General features: G+C 43.5%; 1 protein-coding gene across 1 annotated transcript in view; it reads right to left on the reverse strand.

The window, feature by feature from the left end:
- Positions 1–21,529, reverse strand: part of LOC134914642 (fibrillin-2-like) — a 253,243-nt gene that overhangs the window by 140,728 nt on the left and 90,986 nt on the right. The window lies entirely within an intron of this gene.

Raw genomic sequence — 21,529 nt, forward strand, 5'->3', positions numbered from 1 at the left:
AAACTAAGCTGTAGTCTAAGTGTTACTTGAGAAGCTATACTGGTGTTACAGTAGGGAGCACCTTGTCTTATACTATCACTGTACAATTCCTCTTTATGATCCAAGTGCACATTCCTACATGTTCTTGTTGTTAAACTGTACTCTATGTTATGAAGCCTACATGTATAGGTCTTCGTAGAGTCTATTCTCTGGCTGGGGAGCCAGGACCACTGAGAAAATCAGCTACCAGAGAGTCCTAAGGATGCTCTAGGCATCGACTTTCTAGGCTGCATAGTGACATTCCTGGCAGACTGCATGCCAAATGCAGGTGCCATTCCTTAGGTGCTGCCCTTTCAGACCCATACCCTGGGTGGTGGCACCTCTTGCCCATGCCTAGTTATGGACCCATCTATCCAACAATCTTCCTTGCATATTTGATGCTTCAACAAAGAGGCATATACTTCAACATAACAGATACAGGACGGGATGCATGACAGATCACATTTTGCATGCGATGCATCCCGCCAGTCATTGCAAGCATAGAAACTTTTATTAATTAACATTTGCAGGAGCTTTGTGTGGAGTACAAACTCATGGATATAAATTTTGGCTTTTATATAACATGTCGTCTTTCAACAGCTGCTTGGTTAATTGAAAAGGGGAGAGGCTGCAAAGAATTTAATGCTATAATTACTAAGCAGCAGGTTTTTGGCGGTTTTGCCCACGGGATTTAAACAGCAATGATACTGAATGCAAAACTATTGTATTTAGTACTATTGTTATGAATCCCAAGGGAAAAACAGTATAAAATTGCAGGCTTTGGGGGTGATTCACAGGCGATCGCTGCAAAGGCAGCGACTGTACTCTGAAGGCTTTTGAGGAGTGCGTGCACATCTACAATCAGTTACACTGACACCCCGCACGGGTGGAAAAGCATCGCACGGTGGCGATGCTTTCGAACCCGCCAGATAGCTCCCTACCTGTGCAGCCTAGCTGCGCTGGCAGGCGGCTACCTGCCATGTCCTGGGTCGCAGCCACTGCGTGTGTCATCACGTAGCCGCAGCGGGCTACCCCCACAGTGGTCTGGGCACGCCTGCTTTGTTACTCCACCTCCTGCCCTGCGACCGCCTCTGCCTGAGGTGATTGCAGCCCTGGGATGCTTTAAGCATCTCACTGGGCCTCACGGGGTGTGCACACGCAGTGCACCCACTATGCACGCGCACTCCACAAAGGGCTTCAGACTGTTATTGCTGCTGCTGCAGCGATCGGGTCTGAATTGGGCCCTAAAAGCAACTCACTGGTGCGATTGATTGACAGGCAGAGCCGGTTCTTGGCGGAATGGGGCTCGCAGGCATTCTGGACCATTGCGGGGGTGGGCCACGGTGGCTGCGTGACGTCACACACAACTGCTGCGACCCAGAACACGACGGGTAGCCGCCTACCAGCACAGCTAGGCTGCATAGGTTGGGTGCTACTTGGCGGGTGCGAAAGCCTGACATGCGGGGCAGACTAGCCCTGTGCTGGGCGTCACCCTGCACATCAGTGAAACTGATCGTAGATGTGCTAAATTTTGCATATCTACGATCAGGTCTGAATCACCCCCCTTGACAACACTCCACTCAATAAATATATCCCTTACAGTATATAAGTCTGATTTTGTTGGTGTATAAATAAGAAAATTAAAAAATTGTCTCAGATGCCGGAGGTGTAAAGAGTCAGCTTGACCTTTGGCAAAGAAATAGTTAAAGGGAATATTAAGATGAGTACAAAACGTGTAGAAATACCTAACTCCATAACTAGGAACTCCCAAGGTCAATGTCAGTGGAAAAAGTACATAAGGTTTGTAAGGATAAAAAAGATCCCTAGGGTTTCAGACCAGGTTGTTGGTTCAGCTGCAGCTCAATACTTTCTCTAGGACTAACATAATGTATTTCTTTTTTTTAAGTTCCAAAAAATACATATATATTAAAAAAAAAAAGTTGGATAGTGTAGGTGGAAATATTCTGAGCCAAGCCTTTCTTGAATCATTGTGAATGCATCCAGCAATCGCAGTACTTTAACCCATCTAATACTAATAGCAGATAGATCATAAATTAGAACTGAGTACAAATCACTAGTGATGACAAACTGCCACAATCATTTACAATTTCACTAGGACATTGCTGAACTGAAAGCTCTGATTTCAGGATGAAATGTGATTGATTTGGTTTTATTTGATTTGGATGAGGTTTAGGTGACCATTGAGGCCTATTGGGCAACTCAATAAAATCCAGCCTGATGTAATATTCTTGGATGTGGTGCACAAATATTTTATGAGGCATTTCACAAAATGTTAATAATGGCATCAAACGTAATCAATTTGTCTTAAAGGTCTTTTACACTAGAGAAAAATCAAAGCAATTTTAAAGGGCTCAGTATTGATATAAAATCAGCCTTATATTCACTGCAGATTGGTAAATCTACTTTGTACCTTAATAGACTAATTTGTTTTTAGATCTAAAACAGAACTGACATTTTGAATAGTCAATGTAATCCCAAAAGTTTGGCAATCCGTAGGACCGTCATAATAACGATCACCCATGAGGCCTGGGCACGGGATCAGTACGAAATCCCGCTGGACAGGATCCCGGCGGTTGAAATACAGACACCGGAATCCCGATCGGCACATTCCCGACAGGGGAGCGAACGCAACGCTGCCCCTTGCGGGCTCGCTATGCTCGCCACGCTGCGGGCACACAAATGTATTCTCCCTCTATGGGTGTTGTGGACACCCACAGAGGGAGAATATGTCGGGATTGTGCCAGTAAAGATCCCGGTGTCGGTATTTCGACCGCCTGGATTCCGTCCGGCGGGATCTTGACCGCATCCCCTGGGCACTGAGGGCGCATGGCCAAATTGGGAAAGGCATAGCCACGCTCCCACTGTAAAAAAGGTCACTGTAAAACACTATGCAAAGGGGTAGTATTTTAAAGCAGCTGTCTGGGCCCCTGCCAGGCCCCTCCTACTGGCCTGGCCCTAGGTAATCAGTACCCACACTCCGCTTCTCGACTCACCTGACGATCCTTAGAATTCAGCTTAATCCTAACTAAATCCTACGTTTGTTATATTCTTATTTAAAAGCAGAGAATTTTGTTTAAACATATGTTATTGTGTTTTTGATTAATGAGATAATATAAGATATAAGATGTAGTTTGAGGCTATAGCGGGTATTCAAGAATTAGAAGTATTCAGGCAGAAAACAATATGTGAAGTGAAGGACCACTGTGAGTGTTATGTAGAGATGAGCGGGTTCGGTTTCTCTGAATCCGAACCCGCCCGAACTTCATGTTTTTTTACACGGGTCCGAGCGACTCGGATCTTCCCGCCTTGCTCGGTTAACCCGAGCGCGCCCGAACGTCATCATCACGCTGTCGGATTCTCGCGAGGCTCGGATTCTATCGCGAGACTCGGATTCTATATAAGGAGCCGCGCGTCGCGGCCATTTTCACACGTGCATTGAGATTGATAGGGAGAGGACGTGGCTGGCGTCCTCTCCGTTTAGAAATTAAAATAGATAGGAGAGTGAGAGTGAGACACTTCATTTACTTACTGGAGCTTAGGAGGAGTTATACTAGTGACTGATGACCAGTGACCTGACCACCAGTGCAGTTTTATAATTTATTATTATTTAATAATCCGTTCTGTTCTTGTTCTCTGCCTGAAAAAAACGATACACAGTGACTCAGTCACACTCACATACCATATCTGTGCTCAGCCCAGTGTGCTGCATCATCTATGTATAATATCTGACTGTGCTCACACAGCTTAATTGTGGGGGAGACTGGGGAGCAGTTATAGGTTATAGCAGGAGCCAGGAGTACATATTAAACAGTGCACACTTTTGCTGCCAGAGTGCCACTGCCAGTGTGACTGACCACTGACCACTGTGACCAGTGACCTGACCACACTGACCACCAGTATAGTATATTGTGATTGAATGTCTGCCTGAAAAAGTACACTCGTCGTGTGACTTGTGTGGTGTTTTTTTATTCTATAAAAATTAAAAAACTCATTCTGCTGACAGACAGTGTCCAGCAGGTCCGTCATTATATAATATATACCTGTCCGGCTGCAGTAGTGATATATATATATATTTTTTATATCATTATTTATCATCCAGTCTATACTAGCAGCAGACACAGTACGGTAGTTCACGGCTGTAGCTACCTCTGTGTCGGCACTCGGCAGTCCATCCATAATTGTATACCACCTACCCGTGGTTTTTTTTTTTCTTTCTTCTTTATACATACTACATCTCATTATCATCCAGTCTATATTAGCAGCAGACACAGTACAGTATGGTAGTCCACGGCTGTAGCTACCTCTGTGTCGGCACTCGGCAGTCCATCCATAATTGTATACCACCTACCCGTGGTTTTTTTTTCTTTCTTCTTTATACATACTACATCTCATTATCATCCAGTCTATATTAGCAGCAGACACAGTACAGTACGGTAGTCCACGGCTGTAGCTACCTCTGTGTCGGCACTCGGCAGTCCATCCATAATTGTATACCACCTACCCGTGGTTTTTTTTTTCTTTCTTCTTTATACATACTACATCTCATTATCATCCAGTCTATATTAGCAGCAGACACAGTACAGTACGGTAGTCCACGGCTGTAGCTACCTCTGTGTCGGCACTCGGCAGTCCATCCATAATTGTATACCACCTAGTCCTACCCGTGGTTTTTTTTTCTTTCTTCTTTATACATACTACATCTCATTATCATCCAGTCTATATTAGCAGCAGACACAGTACAGTACGGTAGTCCACGGCTGTAGCTACCTCTGTGTCGGCACTCGGCAGTCCATCCATAATTGTATACCACCTACCCGTGGGTTTTTTTTCTTTCTTCTTTATACATACTACATCTCATTATCAACCAGTCTATATTAGCAGCAGACACAGTACGGTAGTTCACGGCTGTAGCTACCTCTGTGTCGGCACTCGGCAGTCCATCCATAATTGTATACCACCTACCCGTGGTTTTTTTTTTCTTTCTTCTTTATACATATTACATCTCATTATCATCCAGTCTATATTAGTAGCAGACACAGTACAGTACGGTAGTCCACGGCTGTAGCTACCTCTGTGTCGGCACTCGGCAGTCCATCCATAATTGTATACCACCTACCCGTGTTTTTTTTTCTTTCTTCTTTATACATACTACATCTCATTATCAACCAGTCTATATTAGCAGCAGACACAGTACAGTACGGTAGTCCACGGCTGTAGCTACCTCTGTGTCGGCACTCGGCAGTCCATCCATAATTGTATACCACCTACCCGTGGTTTTTCTTTTCTTTCTTCTTTATACATAATACATCTCATTATCATCCAGTCTATATTAGCAGCAGACACAGTACAGTACGGTAGTCCACGGCTGTAGCTACCTCTGTGTCGGCACTCGGCAGTCCATCCATAATTGTATACCACCTAGTCCTACCCGTGGTTTTTTTTTTCTTTCTTCTTTATACATACTACATCTCATTATCATCCAGTCTATATTAGCAGCAGACACAGTACAGTACGGTAGTCCACGGCTGTAGCTACCTCTGTGTCGGCACTCGGCAGTCCATCCATAATTGTATACCACCTACCCGTGGTTTTTTTTTTCTTTCTTCTTTATACATACTACATCTCATTATCAACCAGTCTATATTAGCAGCAGACACAGTACAGTACGGTAGTCCACGGCTGTAGCTACCTCTGTGTCGGCACTCGGCAGTCCATCCATAATTGTATACTAGTATCCATCCATCTCCATTGTTTACCTGAGGTGCCTTTTAGTTGTGCCTATTAAAATATGGAGAACAAAAATGTTGAGGTTCCAAAATTAGGGAAAGATCAAGATCCACTTCCACCTCGTGCTGAAGCTGCTGCCACTAGTCATGGCCGAGACGATGAAATGCCAGCAACGTCGTCTGCCAAGGCCGATGCCCAATGTCATAGTACAGAGCATGTCAAATCCAAAACACCAAATATCTGTAAAAAAAGGACTCCAAAACCTAAAATAAAATTGTCGGAGGAGAAGCGTAAACTTGCCAATATGCCATTTACCACACGGAGTGGCAAGGAACGGCTGAGGCCCTGGCCTATGTTCATGGCTAGTGGTTCAGCTTCACATGAGGATGGAAGCACTCAGCCTCTCGATAGAAAACTGAAAAGACTCAAGCTGGCAAAAGCACCGCAAAGAACTGTGCGTTCTTCGAAATCCCAAATCCACAAGGAGAGTCCAATTGTGTCGGTTGCGATGCCTGACCTTCCCAACACTGGACAAGAAGAGCATGCGCCTTCCACCATTTGCACGCCCCCTGCAAGTGCTGGAAGGAGCACCCGCAGTCCAGTTCCTGATAGTCAGATTGAAGATGTCAGTGTTGAAGTACACCAGGATGAGGAGGATATGGGTGTTGCTGGCGCTGGGGAGGAAATTGACCAGGAGGATTCTGATGGTGAGGTGGTTTGTTTAAGTCAGGCACCCGGGGAGACACCTGTTGTCCGTGGGAGGAATATGGCCACTGACATGCCTGGTGAAAATACCAAAAAAATCAGCTCTTCGGTGTGGAAGTATTTCAACAGAAATGCGGACAACAGGTGTCAAGCCGTGTGCTGCCTTTGTCAAGCTGTAATAAGTAGGGGTAAGGACATTAACCACCTCGGAACATCCTCCCTTATACGTCACCTGCAGCGCATTCATAATAAGTCAGTGACAAGTTCAAAAACTTTGGGCGACAGCGGAAGCAGTCCACTGACCAGTAAATCCCTTCCTCTTGTAACCAAGCTCACGCAAACCACCCCACCAACTCCCTCAGTGTCAATTTCCTCCTTCCCCAGGAATGCCAATAGTCCTGCAGGCCATGTCACTGGCAATTCTGACGAGTCCTCTCCTGCCTGGGATTCCTCCGATGCATCCTTGCGTGTAACGCCTACTGCTGCTGGCGCTGCTGTTGTTGCTGCTGGGAGTCGATGGTCATCCCAGAGGGGAAGTCGTAAGCCCACTTGTACTACTTCCAGTAAGCAATTGACTGTTCAACAGTCCTTTGCGAGGAAGATGAAATATCACAGCAGTCATCCTGCTGCAAAGCGGATAACTGAGGCCTTGACAACTATGTTGGTGTTAGACGTGCGTCCGGTATCCGCCGTTAGTTCACAGGGAACTAGACAATTTATTGAGGCAGTGTGCCCCCGTTACCAAATACCATCTAGGTTCCACTTCTCTAGGCAGGCGATACCGAGAATGTACACGGACGTCAGAAAAAGACTCACCAGTGTCCTAAAAAATGCAGTTGTACCCAATGTCCACTTAACCACGGACATGTGGACAAGTGGAGCAGGGCAGGGTCAGGACTATATGACTGTGACAGCCCACTGGGTAGATGTATGGACTCCCGCCGCAAGAACAGCAGCGGCGGCACCAGTAGCAGCATCGCGCAAACGCCAACTCTTTCCTAGGCAGGCTACGCTTTGTATCACCGGTTTCCAGAATACGCACACAGCTGAAAACCTCTTACGGCAACTGAGGAAGATCATCGCGGAATGGCTTACCCCAATTGGACTCTCCTGTGGATTTGTGGCATCGGACAACGCCAGCAATATTGTGTGTGCATTAAATATGGGCAAATTCCAGCACGTCCCATGTTTTGCACATACCTTGAATTTGGTGGTGCAGAATTTTTAAAAAAACGACAGGGGCGTGCAAGAGATGCTGTCGGTGGCCAGAAGAATTGCGGGACACTTTCGGCATACAGGCACCACGTACAGAAGACTGGAGCACCACCAAAAACTACTGAACCTGCCCTGCCATCATCTGAAGCAAGAAGTGGTAACGAGGTGGAATTCAACCCTCTATATGCTTCAGAGGTTGGAGGAGCAGCAAAAGGCTATTCAAGCCTATACAATTGAGCACGATATAGGAGGTGGAATGCACCTGTCTCAAGCGCAGTGGAGAATGATTTCAACGTTGTGCAAGGTTCTGATGCCCTTTGAACTTGCCACACGTGAAGTCAGTTCAGACACTGCCAGCCTGAGTCAGGTCATTCCCCTCATCAGGCTTTTGCAGAAGAAGCTGGAGACATTGAAGGAGGAGCTAACACGGAGCGATTCCGCTAGGCATGCGGGACTTGTGGATGGAGCCCTTAATTCGCTTAACAAGGATTCACGGGTGGTCAATCTGTTGAAATCAGAGCACTACATTTTGGCCACCGTGCTCGATCCTAGATTTAAAGCCTACCTTGGATCTCTCTTTCCGGCAGACACAAGTCTGCTGGGGTTGAAAGACCTGCTGGTGAGAAAATTGTCAAGTCAAGCGGAACGCGACCTGTCAACATCTCCTCCTTCACATTCTCCCGCAACTGGGGGTGCGAGGAAAAGGCTCAGAATTCCGAGCCCACCCGCTGGCGGTGATGCAGGGCAGTCTGGAGCGACTGCTGATGCTGACATCTGGTCCGGACTGAAGGACCTGACAACGATTACGGACATGTCGTCTACTGTCACTGCATATGATTCTCTCAACATTGAAAGAATGGTGGAGGATTATATGAGTGACCGCATCCAAGTAGGCACGTCACACAGTCCGTACTTATACTGGCAGGAAAAAGAGGCAATTTGGAGGCCCTTGCACAAACTGGCTTTATTCTACCTAAGTTGCCCTCCCACAAGTGTGTACTCCGAAAGAGTGTTTAGTGCCGCCGCTCACCTTGTCAGCAATCGGCGTACGAGGTTACATCCAGAAAATGTGGAGAAGATGATGTTCATTAAAATTAATTATAATCAATTCCTCCGCGGAGACATTGACCAGCAGCAATTGCCTCCACAAAGTACACAGGGAGCTGAGATGGTGGATTCCAGTGGGGACGAATTGATAATCTGTGAGGAGGGGGATGTACACGGTGATATATCGGAGGATGATGATGAGGTGGACATCTTGCCTCTGTAGAGCCAGTTTGTGCAAGGAGAGATTAATTGCTTCTTTTTTGGTGGGGGTCCAAACCAACCCGTCATATCAGTCACAGTCGTGTGGCAGACCCTGTCACTGAAATGATGGGTTGGTTAAAGTGTGCATGTCCTGTTTATACAACATAAGGGTGGGTGGGAGGGCCCAAGGACAATTCCATCTTGCACCTCTTTTTTCTTTAATTTTTCTTTGCGTCATGTGCTGTTTGGGGAGGGTTTTTTGGAAGGGACATCCTGCGTGACACTGCAGTGCCACTCCTAGATGGGCCCGGTGTTTGTGTCGGCCACTAGGGTCGCTTACCTTACTCACACAGCTACCTCATTGCGCCTATTTTTTTCTTTGCGTCATGTGCTGTTTGGGGAGGGTTTTTTGGAAGGGACATCCTGCGTGACACTGCAGTGACACTCCTAGATGGGCCCGGTGTTTGTGTCGGCCACTAGGGTCGCTTATCTTACTCACACAGCTACCTCATTGCGCCTCTTTTTTTCTTTGCGTCATGTGCTGTTTGGGGAGGGTTTTTTGGAAGGGACATCCTGCGTGACACTGCAGTGACACTCCTAGATGGGCCCGGTGTTTGTGTCGGCCACTAGGGTCGCTTATCTTACTCACACAGCTACCTCATTGCGCCTCTTTTTTTCTTTGCGTCATGTGCTGTTTGGGGAGGGTTTTTTGGAAGGGACATCCTGCGTGACACTGCAGTGACACTCCTAGATGGGCCCGGTGTTTGTGTCGGCCACTAGGGTCGCTTATCTTACTCACACAGCTACCTCATTGCGCCTCTTTTTTTCTTTCCGTCATGTGCTGTTTGGGGAGGGTTTTTTGGAAGGGACATCCTGCGTGACACTGCAGTGCCACTCCTAGATGGGCCCGGTGTTTGTGTCGGCCACTAGGGTCGCTTATCTTACTCACACAGCTACCTCATTGCGCCTCTTTTTTTCTTTGCGTCATGTGCTGTTTGGGGAGGGTTTTTTGGAAGGGACATCCTGCGTGACACTGCAGTGCCACTCCTAGATGGGCCCGGTGTTTGTGTCGGTCACTAGGGTCGCTTATCTTACTCACACAGCTACCTCATTGCGCCTCTTTTTTTCTTTGCGTCATGTGCTGTTTGGGGAGGGTTTTTTGGAAGGGACATCCTGCGTGACACTGCAGTGCCACTCCTAGATGGGCCCGGTGTTTGTGTCGGCCACTAGGGTCGCTTATCTTACTCACACAGCTACCTCATTGCGCCTCTTTTTTTCTTTGCGTCATGTGCTGTTTGGGGAGGGTTTTTTGGAAGGGACATCCTGCGTGACACTGCAGTGCCACTCCTAGATGGGCCCGGTGTTTGTGTCGGCCACTAGGGTCGCTTATCTTACTCACACAGCTACCTCATTGCGCCTCTTTTTTTCTTTGCGTCCTGTGCTGTTTGGGGAGGGTTTTTTGGAAGGGACATCCTGCGTGACACTGCAGTGACACTCCTAGATGGGCCCGGTGTTTGTGTCGGCCACTAGGGTCGCTTATCTTACTCACACAGCTACCTCATTGCGCCTCTTTTTTTCTTTGCGTCATGTGCTGTTTGGGGAGGGTTTTTTGGAAGGGACATCCTGCGTGACACTGCAGTGCCACTCCTAGATGGGCCAGGTGTTTGTGTCGGCCACTAGGGTCGCTTAGCTTAGTCATCCAGCGACCTCGGTGCAAATTTTAGGACTAAAAATAATATTGTGAGGTGTGAGGTATTCAGAATAGACTGAAAATGAGTGGAAATGATGGTTTTTGAGGTTAATAATACTTTGGGATCAAAATGACCCCCAAATTCTATGATTTAAGCTGTTTTTTAGGTTTTTTGGGAAAAAAACACCCGAATCCAAAACACACCCGAATCCGACAAAAAAAATTCGGTTAGGTTTTGCCAAAACGCGGTCGAACCCAAAACACGGCCGCGGAACCGAACCCAAAACCAAAACACAAAACCCGAAAAATTTCCGGCGCTCATCTCTAGTGTTATGCAGAGCCCACGGTAGCTTTCATTTACCACAAACACCTGGAAAGTCACGGCAATAGGAAGCACATGATTGTGACAGGGAAATTCTATCTTTGCCTTTCACCAACATATTCATATGTTATGTTACGTATAATCACACATAACCCATACTCCATACAGTATATATACTGAAAATGATATATACACCATGCTCTGGATAAGGCTACACATCACATTGTTCTGCAAAGAAGAACCAATGTATAGTTTTTCATACTATTGTAAGCAGTAAATCTGGACTCCGGGTGGTCCTCCTGCATTATGCACAGGATACCTAGGCCTGTTTATACATCAAACATTGTCAGTCCGCAGATAAACCAAGCTAGTTACACCATCCTTCCATCCAAATCTCTGCAATATACATTTTATTAGATTAATAAATTAAGAAACAATACAATCTGTATGTGCAGATCTTCAGAATCCATACCATATTCCCACTGATTTCTCTACTATGCATGCGCAGAACTTTTGGAAAATGGCCCAGCACCACTTTCTTGAAGATATAATTTGTGGACTCAGAACCTAATTCATATTTGTAAGAGTTGCAATTAGGAATTTGATTTAATTTAAATGCAAAGACAGCAGGAGGTTCCTGTAGGGCATGGACATGTCCTTCATGCATTAGCGAGGATCCGAGTGCCGCTTCTGGGGCCGCAGCCTTGGATCACCATCGCTCAAGGTTTGCAATGTTTGTAGGCACCAGTCAATCTGTGTAAGCTGATATATCGGCCAGTGTGTACCCAGCTTTAGTGTACTGAGTGCATGTCATAGGCATGTAGGCAGAAATTCAGGCTATACAGATTGTACGTAGTGATCTGTCTGATTTTAGACAGATGTCTTGAACTAGGTAGAGGGCTGAGAGCGATAATGGCTTTGAATACAGTTGTAGGTCTTGGACTTTGCAGTTGTGTTCCTTACTATTTGTGCAAAGGTGTTTTTAGCTATAATACATTCTCAGCTGAGTATTCATTGCACATACTAGGAACAGTTGATGTATCCAGCAGGTTATAATAGGGAAGAAACCAGTGAAATTAAGATTGCCATTGATCCCTTACATTAATGAGAAAGTTACTTAGAGGTGATTTGATTAAGTGTGAGTTGTATCGCACAACATTTTACAGCTGCTGAAGTGAGGAGACCAATTCAAATATTAGTCCCGTGATGACCATGGCGCATGGAATAAGGCTAAACCTCTCTCATTTTTACTCTGGAGGATGTGGAGAGTCCCTATCTACTAAAGTGTTATAAGATCCCTCCGCACAAACTATCTGCCTAGTTTCTCCAGTGAAAGCTCCCCATGCAAACCATGTGGAAAGCTGTTTTTTTTAAACACATGCACAGGCACATGCTGAACTGGCTGGCGAAGCATTATGGTCACCCTTACCGCCACCAGTCAGCATTACTGGCGAAGCATTATAGTCAACCTTACCGCCACCAGTCAGCATTACTGGCGAAGCATTATGGTCACCCTTACCGCCACCAGTCAGCATTACTGGCGAAGCATTATGGTCACCCTTACCGCCACCAGTCAGCATTACTGGCGAAGCATTATGGTCACCCTTACCGCCACCAGTCAGCATTACTGGCGAAGCATTATGGTCACCCTTACCGCCACCAGTCAGCATTACTGGCGAAGCATTATGGTCACCCTTACCGCCACCAGTCAGCATTATTAGGGAGCTGAGGCTGTGGCACATTTTTCTTTTTAGTAAACTTTAGAGATAAATGATTATTTATCACCACCATAGGCAGCTATACAAAATCAGCATTATTGCTGCTGAATAATAAATAGGCAAATACATACCCAAACAGTTCACTTCTCGTGTTGCTATCTATCACAAACTCCCAATCTGTCAACTGTGCAACGTTGATTTACCTTTTCCACCGTGACAGCATAGTCATTTCTTTATATATTTATTTTACGATAAGCTGTTCAGACTTAAAATCTGTCACACTAAAGGCAATGGACATATGTTTAATCATGGCCCTTTTATTTAATAAGCAGGATATAAAGGGCTATTTCTTTACCTCAGAATTCCATTCTTTTCCTTCTCTAAACAATGTTAGTAACAGAATGCCAAGTTGCTATGTTCTTGTATAAATACTGAGTTACTATGGTTGTACGTGGCAAAACTCACTGGAACACCTATTGAAACTATTGCATGCTTGGGGTATGGATTAGAACTGCCCATTAATATTCTCTGCCCAAGAGACAACTATAATTCTTCATATTCTTCATATTCTAATGCCCGGTTTTAAAGCAGAAAGAACCCATTTGTCAAAACACATTTACATAAAACAAGACTAAATAGAGAGCAGGATCAACTAGTAGTTTTGATAAACTACAAACTACAGATCATATACAGTATTTTATGGTATGTTACTAATCATTAAGGCCAGGTATATGATTGGTAAAATACTGTAAACTGTAGAACACTGTATATAGTAAATATATACACAGTATATCTCTTGTATTTTTCTTTCTTTTTAAATTTTTTACTAAACATAAGAAATTTTGTGATTTTAATCAATGTTAATTAAATTGAATTATTTTATTTAATAGAAGTTTTGGTCAGAGAACACCACCGTCATTTGGATGTTCATATTCATGATGGTGTCCTTTGACAGTCAAGTGTTAACTTACTAAATTCATTGTATTAAAAATGGCGAGCAACCGAACTGTTTTTATAATGTACGTTACGGAATTCTGTGACTGCACTCAGATTAGTTGCAGTAGTAGTATGTATTTGGTGTTATGCCCTAAATCTGGACTGTTACTTACTAATGGAAATCTGTTATTGCAGCTACTTTTTAAATCCTTTTTATCATACAAAAATATGACACATTGTGGTTAGTCTGTAGAATATCGCCCTTTCTTCATCAAAGCCAAATAGTGAGAATTATGAGAAGGGCAATGGTTTAGCTAGCAAGATCAAGATTGTATATATATATATATATATATATATAGTGTAAAACCACACTATAAAAACAAGAACAAGCCATTTGTTAGTACAAATGTGTTTACTGTTATTCCAGATACATTGCAAACCCTCAAGGGACACCACTGACGTCTGCTTATTATCTATCTAGATACTTGGTCTTGGAAAGGTGCGGGAGAGAGTGGACAAGCCAGGAGAGGAGGCCAAAATGTGAAGTGACAACAAACATGTAACATAGACAATGACCTGGAAGAAGTCCACATTTGACTCCGCAGACACCATTCTGTAAATTCACAAATGTTCATAATATCAGCCTGTTTCAACTTTCTACTAAGGATTCTATGTGTAAACTTAATTTTTGGACACAAGTTTCAAGATACAGGAGGGTGGTTCTTCTATCAAAATAAAATATGTATAACAACCTAGTCTTTATTGCACCCAGGGGAGGCCAGAGATGTCCAGTGTTTTTAAGATTATAAGTAGCTTTGCAGCACTGACTGTGAGAACTATTACAGGATATGGTTGATGTTGCCTCTACTTTGCAAATGCTAGATTGATCCAGATTCAGTCCAGCTGTCAAGGTGAAACTGCTGTTAACAAAAGCTAACCTTATACTAATATGTCCTGGTTCTCCAACAGTAATTTAACTTTGTGCACAACAAACCCCATTCTACCATATGTTTGCGCTAGGACTGGGAAGTATATGATTTATTGATTCTTTTAATATATAGACTTCCTCTAACGTGGCCGGTCGTAGAAATTTCATGGTAGACTTGAAATGTTTAAAGAAAAATTCCTGATTAGTCAAGCCTGGAATATCCTGTTGCCACGCTTCCAGTGTCCTCATCCACACCAAACCAGAATCAGTGAGCATAAGGTCCACATATAAGTACTGTAATTGTATTCTAAAAGTATTAGTACATAAGAAATAAATAAAATATTACAAAGTATCCGGGTTGGAGAAAATATAATGATGGAGCTGCAAATACACGAAGGATTGAGTATTTATCATGTATTTCACATGATCAGTTAAGTGATACTTGGCTGCCTGGAGATACTGGTTGGAACCAGTAAGAGTAATCTTATGTGTGACCCAGTATTGTAGAGACACACATGCACAGTGAAACTGGGGAATCTACTGTAACTTACAAGTCTCTTCCTAACTGTAAAAAAAATGTTTTTTTAAATGTAAAAATGTTTTATAAATAATAAAAAATAAATCAAAATACTCATCTAAAAATCCTGTGAGGAAAAAGTGTTATTTCATTGAAATAAAAAAGCAATTTTTCAATCAGTAGTCGTTGCTATTGCTATATTCAAATGACTACAGCGATAAGAGGAAAGGAGATGTAGGTAATATCCTGGTGGTCAGAATACAGATGCCAGGATCCCTACCGCTGAGCATGTCGACAGCTGCGCCAGGGCTATTCCCACTTGTGGGTGTCAACGACACCCATAGAGTGGTAATAGAACCTGTGGCGAGTGCAGCAAGACATCGAGACCGCAAAGGGCTTTATAGCGCTCGCACCACTGCAAGCTTTCTGACGGATGGGATCCTGGTGTCGGTATACTGACCTGTGGGATCCCGGCTGCCAGGATTCCATCCCCAACCCGAGGAAAGTGGAAGTAGATTTATTACTATAGTCCAGGATTCTCCATGCTTTGAGGAAAAAACATGGACAGAGTGTGAGAAGCTGGGTCATCATACCCTCCAACATCACCCGCCCCACTAGGTACAAAATGCTCTGTTTCTGGACTTCCCTCTTAATTTATTATTGCAATCACCTGTGAAGAAACAGCTTTCTTATCATTTAACTAGTTCAACACAGGTGATGGAAATCATAAATTAAGAGGGAAGTCCAGAAACAGAGCATTTTGTACCTAGTGGGGCGGGTCGTGTTGGAGGGTCTGGGTCATTCATGCTCATACTGTATGCTGTACTTATTTATTAACAGTTTTTTATAAAGTGCAGCAAATTCCATTGCGCTTTAAGCGGTATGATGCAGCTGCCATAGTGATAGGTTTTCTGTAGCTGCAATAAACAGTGACAACCAGCCATTTTATAGCTATTTACTAAATATGCTCCAAAGTCATTGCATAAAGTCGAGTGTATTTTACAGCTAATTAGCAGTGTATAAGTAACACCACTAAGTAGATGCCTAGGGAGGTACAATTGCCACAAACCATTGACTAAGTTACTAATACCTTTCCAGATAAAGGATTGACTTTTCCTTACATTTTATACACAGTAATAATGCACTTATACAAATTCTCCCAACCTAAGAAGCTAGTGATTTCCCCCAGTCATCTAAGAAACACAAATTAGTTAACTATCTCCCTGATAGTGTATAGGGGACTCTGGGGCAGATGTATTAACCTGGAGAAGGCATAAGGAAGTGATAAACCAGTGATATGTGCAAGGTGATAAACGCACCAGCCAATCTGCTCCAATATGTAAATCAACAGTTAGGAGCTGATTGGCTGGTGCGTTATCACCTGGCACTTATCACTCGTTTATCACTTCCTTATGCTGTCTTTAGGTTAATACATCAGCCCCTCTGTTCTGAGGATACTGACTAAAAAGCATGCTCTGCATTTCCTATCACCCTGTGCCAAAAGAAACACTCATCTAATTACTGCAGCCTGGAGAAAAATCAGGTTTCTCTAAACAAGATTCAATTAAAAGCCTTGAGATACTGCAAGAAAAGAGTCAACTGCAGCACTTTGTCATCAAGGGAAGGAAGTATCTGAAATACTGAAAATAAACGTTGTGCATAGTACAACAATGACATTTTAGTTAAACCTCGTCTTTATTTACTCAGTTATGTGATTATTTAATTAAAATCTATCCCAGTCATCAGAAGTGAAGTTTAGTGTAAGCAAATGGCAAGTCTTTAGAAGATCCATTTCCCTGGCATTGTTAGTGTAGTGCGTGAAAAAGGGGTTCAATTACAAATCGGGTCATTCTTGTCTTAAATAAGTTTCTGATCCCGTGTGTTATCGTGGCTCCGATGGCTGCTTATCACAGACTATGCTTAGGGTGCCTGAGACACCCGAAGCATAATACTCAATAAGTGCTGCGCATCTGGGCTATTTAGATAGCCCTGGCCGAATCCATTAGCTGCGGTAAATTGCCACAGCTAATTGGATACTGGCCTTATTGTCCACTTCTTTTATTCATTTATTTCTGTAGTTATTTCATTTCTCTGTTTCTGGAACCAGCTAAACAAATTTAAAATGATATACAAAAAACAGATTCTGGTACTACAGTATGCACCTTTGAGTACCATTAAAAAATGCCAGTACTGCAGTAACTTATCCCCCAAGTTCCAACCATCCAGATTTTGGCAGGACAGACTTGCAGTTACCCATTTGTCCCTTTTTGTGTAGGTGTGTGAGGGTGTGTGTGTGTGTGTGTGTGTGTGGGGGGGGGGGGGGGGGGTGGCTGAGGTGTTACACTGCATCGCGCTGTGATACAGGTATCTCCAAACAGGGGATGGCTAGTTGGCTACACCCACGAGAAGCATGGCCACCCCCATCTTGTCCCTTACCCAGTCCCACTGTCCAAACCCCCAATGTATGCATTATATAGGGTGAGCACTGTTCTAAGGACAGGATTTGTACTTTGTTGCAACCAGCCATGCTCAAATGTAACCAATATGTATGCAGCTGTGTAGTTCTTTACTGAGTCTTTATGGCCAATGTCAGAAGTTACACAACAGAGTTCCTCTGATGGATAGAAAATAAATATATAAATAATAATTATCCTGATGAGAGACAGTTACAGTATATAGCTCCTGGCTACCTCTACATACCGCTGCATAATCACATTATCACTTTATTGTAAACTTTGTAAGGTGGTGTTTCTAAAACATGGGTTATTAACTACAGCTTGCTCATTTCTCAAAGAGTTGCCAGCGCTAGCTTGGTAGCTAGTTTTTTTAGAACTCACTGCCAATTAAAGTTGAAGTATATTTCCATATGTTAAGATAAAAATCCATTAAAGAAACACACATTATGTAGGATTAATAATGAGTGATAGAATTCTCATTTGCAGATAACCTGGTATAGATTGAACCCTGGCACATTATCTTGAGAGATACAGACATGAAAAACTATAAGTTATATTTACTAATTAGCGGATATTCAAAGTCGCTGATTTTCTGAGGTTTTGGCCGCAGGATATAAATGACATTAAAAAATAAAAATGCAATGGGCTTGCACTCAATATTATGGCCGAAAATTGGTGGCTTTGGAAAAGCCACCTCTTAGTAAATACTGCCCCCAAAATCCTACATGCAGATTTTTCAGACAAATAAAAGCCTAGGGAATGTACTCTTGTATATTTTTTATTATTTAATGCTATGCTAGAAGTATAGAATGTATGATACAATAATGCATGCAGTGGTAAAAGACACAACATATGTCATTTGTATAGATTGGGCCGAATATGTACTTAATAAAATATAGAAGCATTCACAACTCTTCATAAATAAAGTGAGTAATACAGATGTGTCCTCATACATCTTGCCTCAATAAGCCCGGCCGCGGGAGATGCCCGGCGTGAGTAAGCTGACTCGTCCTGTGCAACTCCGTTAGCATCCAGCGTATCTTTTTGCCAAAAATGCATCACTATGCAAATAGGACACACAAGCAGATTCTGCCGATTAAAATGATTTGCAGCATGCTTATATTCTGCATGCGACTGCCGCTGTATCTATATACGAAATGATACATGTAGCGTAGCTATTCATATGCAGATACAGCTGCTGCAGGGTGTATTGAGGAAAGATGTATGAGGATACATCTGTATTACTCAGATTGCAGGACTTTATTTATAAAGAGTTGTAAATGCTATTCTGCATCCTATTTGCATCATTTTGTGAATAAGACGCATTTTAATGGAAAAAGTTGCACAGAAAGACATCTGCGCTACCAAATCATACCACAGCATGGCGTGATTAGAGGGACTGTTGAACCTGCAAAAGGGCTAGATGTAGGTGGACACATCTGCATATTTAGCAATATATTTCAAAGTGTACCCAAAGGGTTAAAATAGAAAATATCTGTTGTGTTTGAGCACAACAGAGCACTATTTATTCTTCAACAGTCACATTGAGGCTCAGAGGTCTGACCATAATTCTGTGAAATTTCCCAGTATTAGGTCCCTTGAGATCATTGTAGTTATGTCTGAATTCAGCGCTTCTAAGTTCTAACTGATAAAATTACCTGGAGACAGCTATTATCCATAAACACTATAAATGCAATGCTGTGTGTCTAATGCTATCAAAACAGCATTTTTTTTTCTTGTTTATTTAAGCATCATCAAGTAATCAGTGCTCTAAAAACATGGAAGCCTCTAATATCAGTCAATTTGCAGGGAGAATGTTTGATCATTCACATTAGTCCCTGCCGTCTGCCGGTGGAGCTTACAGTCTAACTTCACTAACAATCCAACATACACTAGGTGCTTTCTTTCTGATGGTACTCAACTGCACACAGTGTCTGCATCTTCTTATATGGCACATTTTTATAATTCTTAAAAACAGGGGTTAAAGTGAGCCGGAATGTGGCGGAACTGCGTTCCGTCAGTTCCACTTGGAGAAGGGACGCAGTTTTTAGTCCACGCCCCCTTTAAGTGACTAGGGATAGATTTTTTTTCTGAGTACCAGTATGTTTTTTCCTAGAAAGAAAGCACTGAATATATTGCAGTGATGTGGAACCTTTGCACTCCAGCTGTTGCTGAACTACACATCCCAGCATGCAGGGGCGTTTCTACAGAGGAGGGGGCCCGTGTGCACCCCTGAGTGGGACCCCTCCTCTGAACGGCGCTGTAGACTCCGGTATTGTTCCGGAGCCTACTGCACATGGCCAGGTCTCAGGAAACATGGTGCCCACCATGATCCGGAGACCAATTTATCTACCGCGCATGCGCTGCGGCCAGTTTGGCGGCAAATTCCGCCGCCTTTGCAGCACCCGCCATTGGACTCCGGTATGGTAAGTATTTAAATGGGTGCAGTGTGTGCGGTGTGGGGCCCATGTGCACCGCACCCATTGCACCCATTATAGAAACTCCAATGCCAGCATACCCTGCAACAGCTTTAGCATAGCCAAGGAGCAAAACTGTTGCAGGGCATGCTGGGATGTGTAGTTCAGCAACAGCTGGAGTGCCAAGGTTCCCGATCACTGTAATATAGGCCATCGATGGGTAAACTTCTTGCTAATAAGAAACACAATAGCTGATGACTGTTATAAGTGGTCTAAGTTTCATAGCACTGTACAAGGAAGGAAATATACTGCAAGTCTCAGTATGTCTTGATTTGATTGCATTTCAACAATACTATCAGTGTTTTTGAACTTGTTTTCATGAGTGCAGGAAGGTGGCATGGCATGATCAAAAGCTGTGTCTACATTCCATGGATAGTGTTAGGAGTACTGGGTTTGGAAGCTGTACTTTGGAGACTCACCAACATATTCTGCAATATTAGATTAAATTGTGATATCAGAGTTTAAACGGCATGTTGCATCCTGCTAATAGAACATATTCTGCTCATCTTTGACGCTGCAGTCATCTGTTGCTTACTGCATTATAATGCCTGACAGTAGAGCATAGGCAGGAGAAGCAGAATGCTTACTCTACTCCTCATGTTCCTACTCTGCTTATGTCACCTCGCCAATGTAACCACAGGAAGAACCACAGATGACTCCCCACACGCAGGCAGCTATTAATCTGAGTGTGGCTGCAGACTGCAGTGCTGAGGAAGGTGGGGAGAGTCATGTTAGGGACCAGGTGGCTAGATGAGAAATAGCATTATACAGTAGGATCTGAGAGGAGGTTTTTACTACTCCTCATGAGGTGACCATTGTATTTTTGCTGAAATTTGCTAAAATGTGTTTTGAAGAGTACTTTTTTGCTATAAAAAAAATATAGGGATTGTACTGCTCCCATTGTAGTGATGGGACAGACTTGCAGGAGAGGTCGGAGGACACGCTGGGAACAATGGAGTAGTTTACAGTGGGGACAGGGTGGGATGCAGCCAGAAGATGGTGGGATAGGACAAACCAAGGTGACACAACATATGCCTGGATGTAGTTATGTGACCCACAATACCGACCCCAGGATCCCGCCCCCTCACAATCCCGACGGTCACGCGAACCCAACCCGCTAGGTCCCTTTACTAGTTCCTAATCAGCTAACAAATACCTCCACCCACACCACAATGACTTGTATAATTTACCAGAACATCATAATAGACAAATACTTATAAATGTTTTTCTCTTATGCAATATTTGTCTTACAGCACTTTTGTGTGTTTCTACTTTGCATATACAATATCAGTATATCTTTATATCACAGTGTCTGTATGTCTTTTTGCATCAGAGTGCCTGTTGTAAGGGCTCCAATAATGTGTAGAACTTTTTTCTCCACTGGAAATCTTTAATTTTAAATACATTGTATTGCTAAAATTTAGCCTGTTAATGCTTCTGGAATAAGAGAAGAGACAGCACTAAGGGGTACATTTACTAAGCAGTGATAAGAGCAGAGAAGTGAGCCAGTGGAGAAGTGGTCCCATCAACCAAACAGCAGCTCTGTATCAT

The sequence above is a fragment of the Pseudophryne corroboree genome, chromosome 1 (assembly GCF_028390025.1).
Source record: "Pseudophryne corroboree isolate aPseCor3 chromosome 1, aPseCor3.hap2, whole genome shotgun sequence".
In the NCBI taxonomy this organism is placed as follows: domain Eukaryota; kingdom Metazoa; phylum Chordata; class Amphibia; order Anura; family Myobatrachidae; genus Pseudophryne; species Pseudophryne corroboree.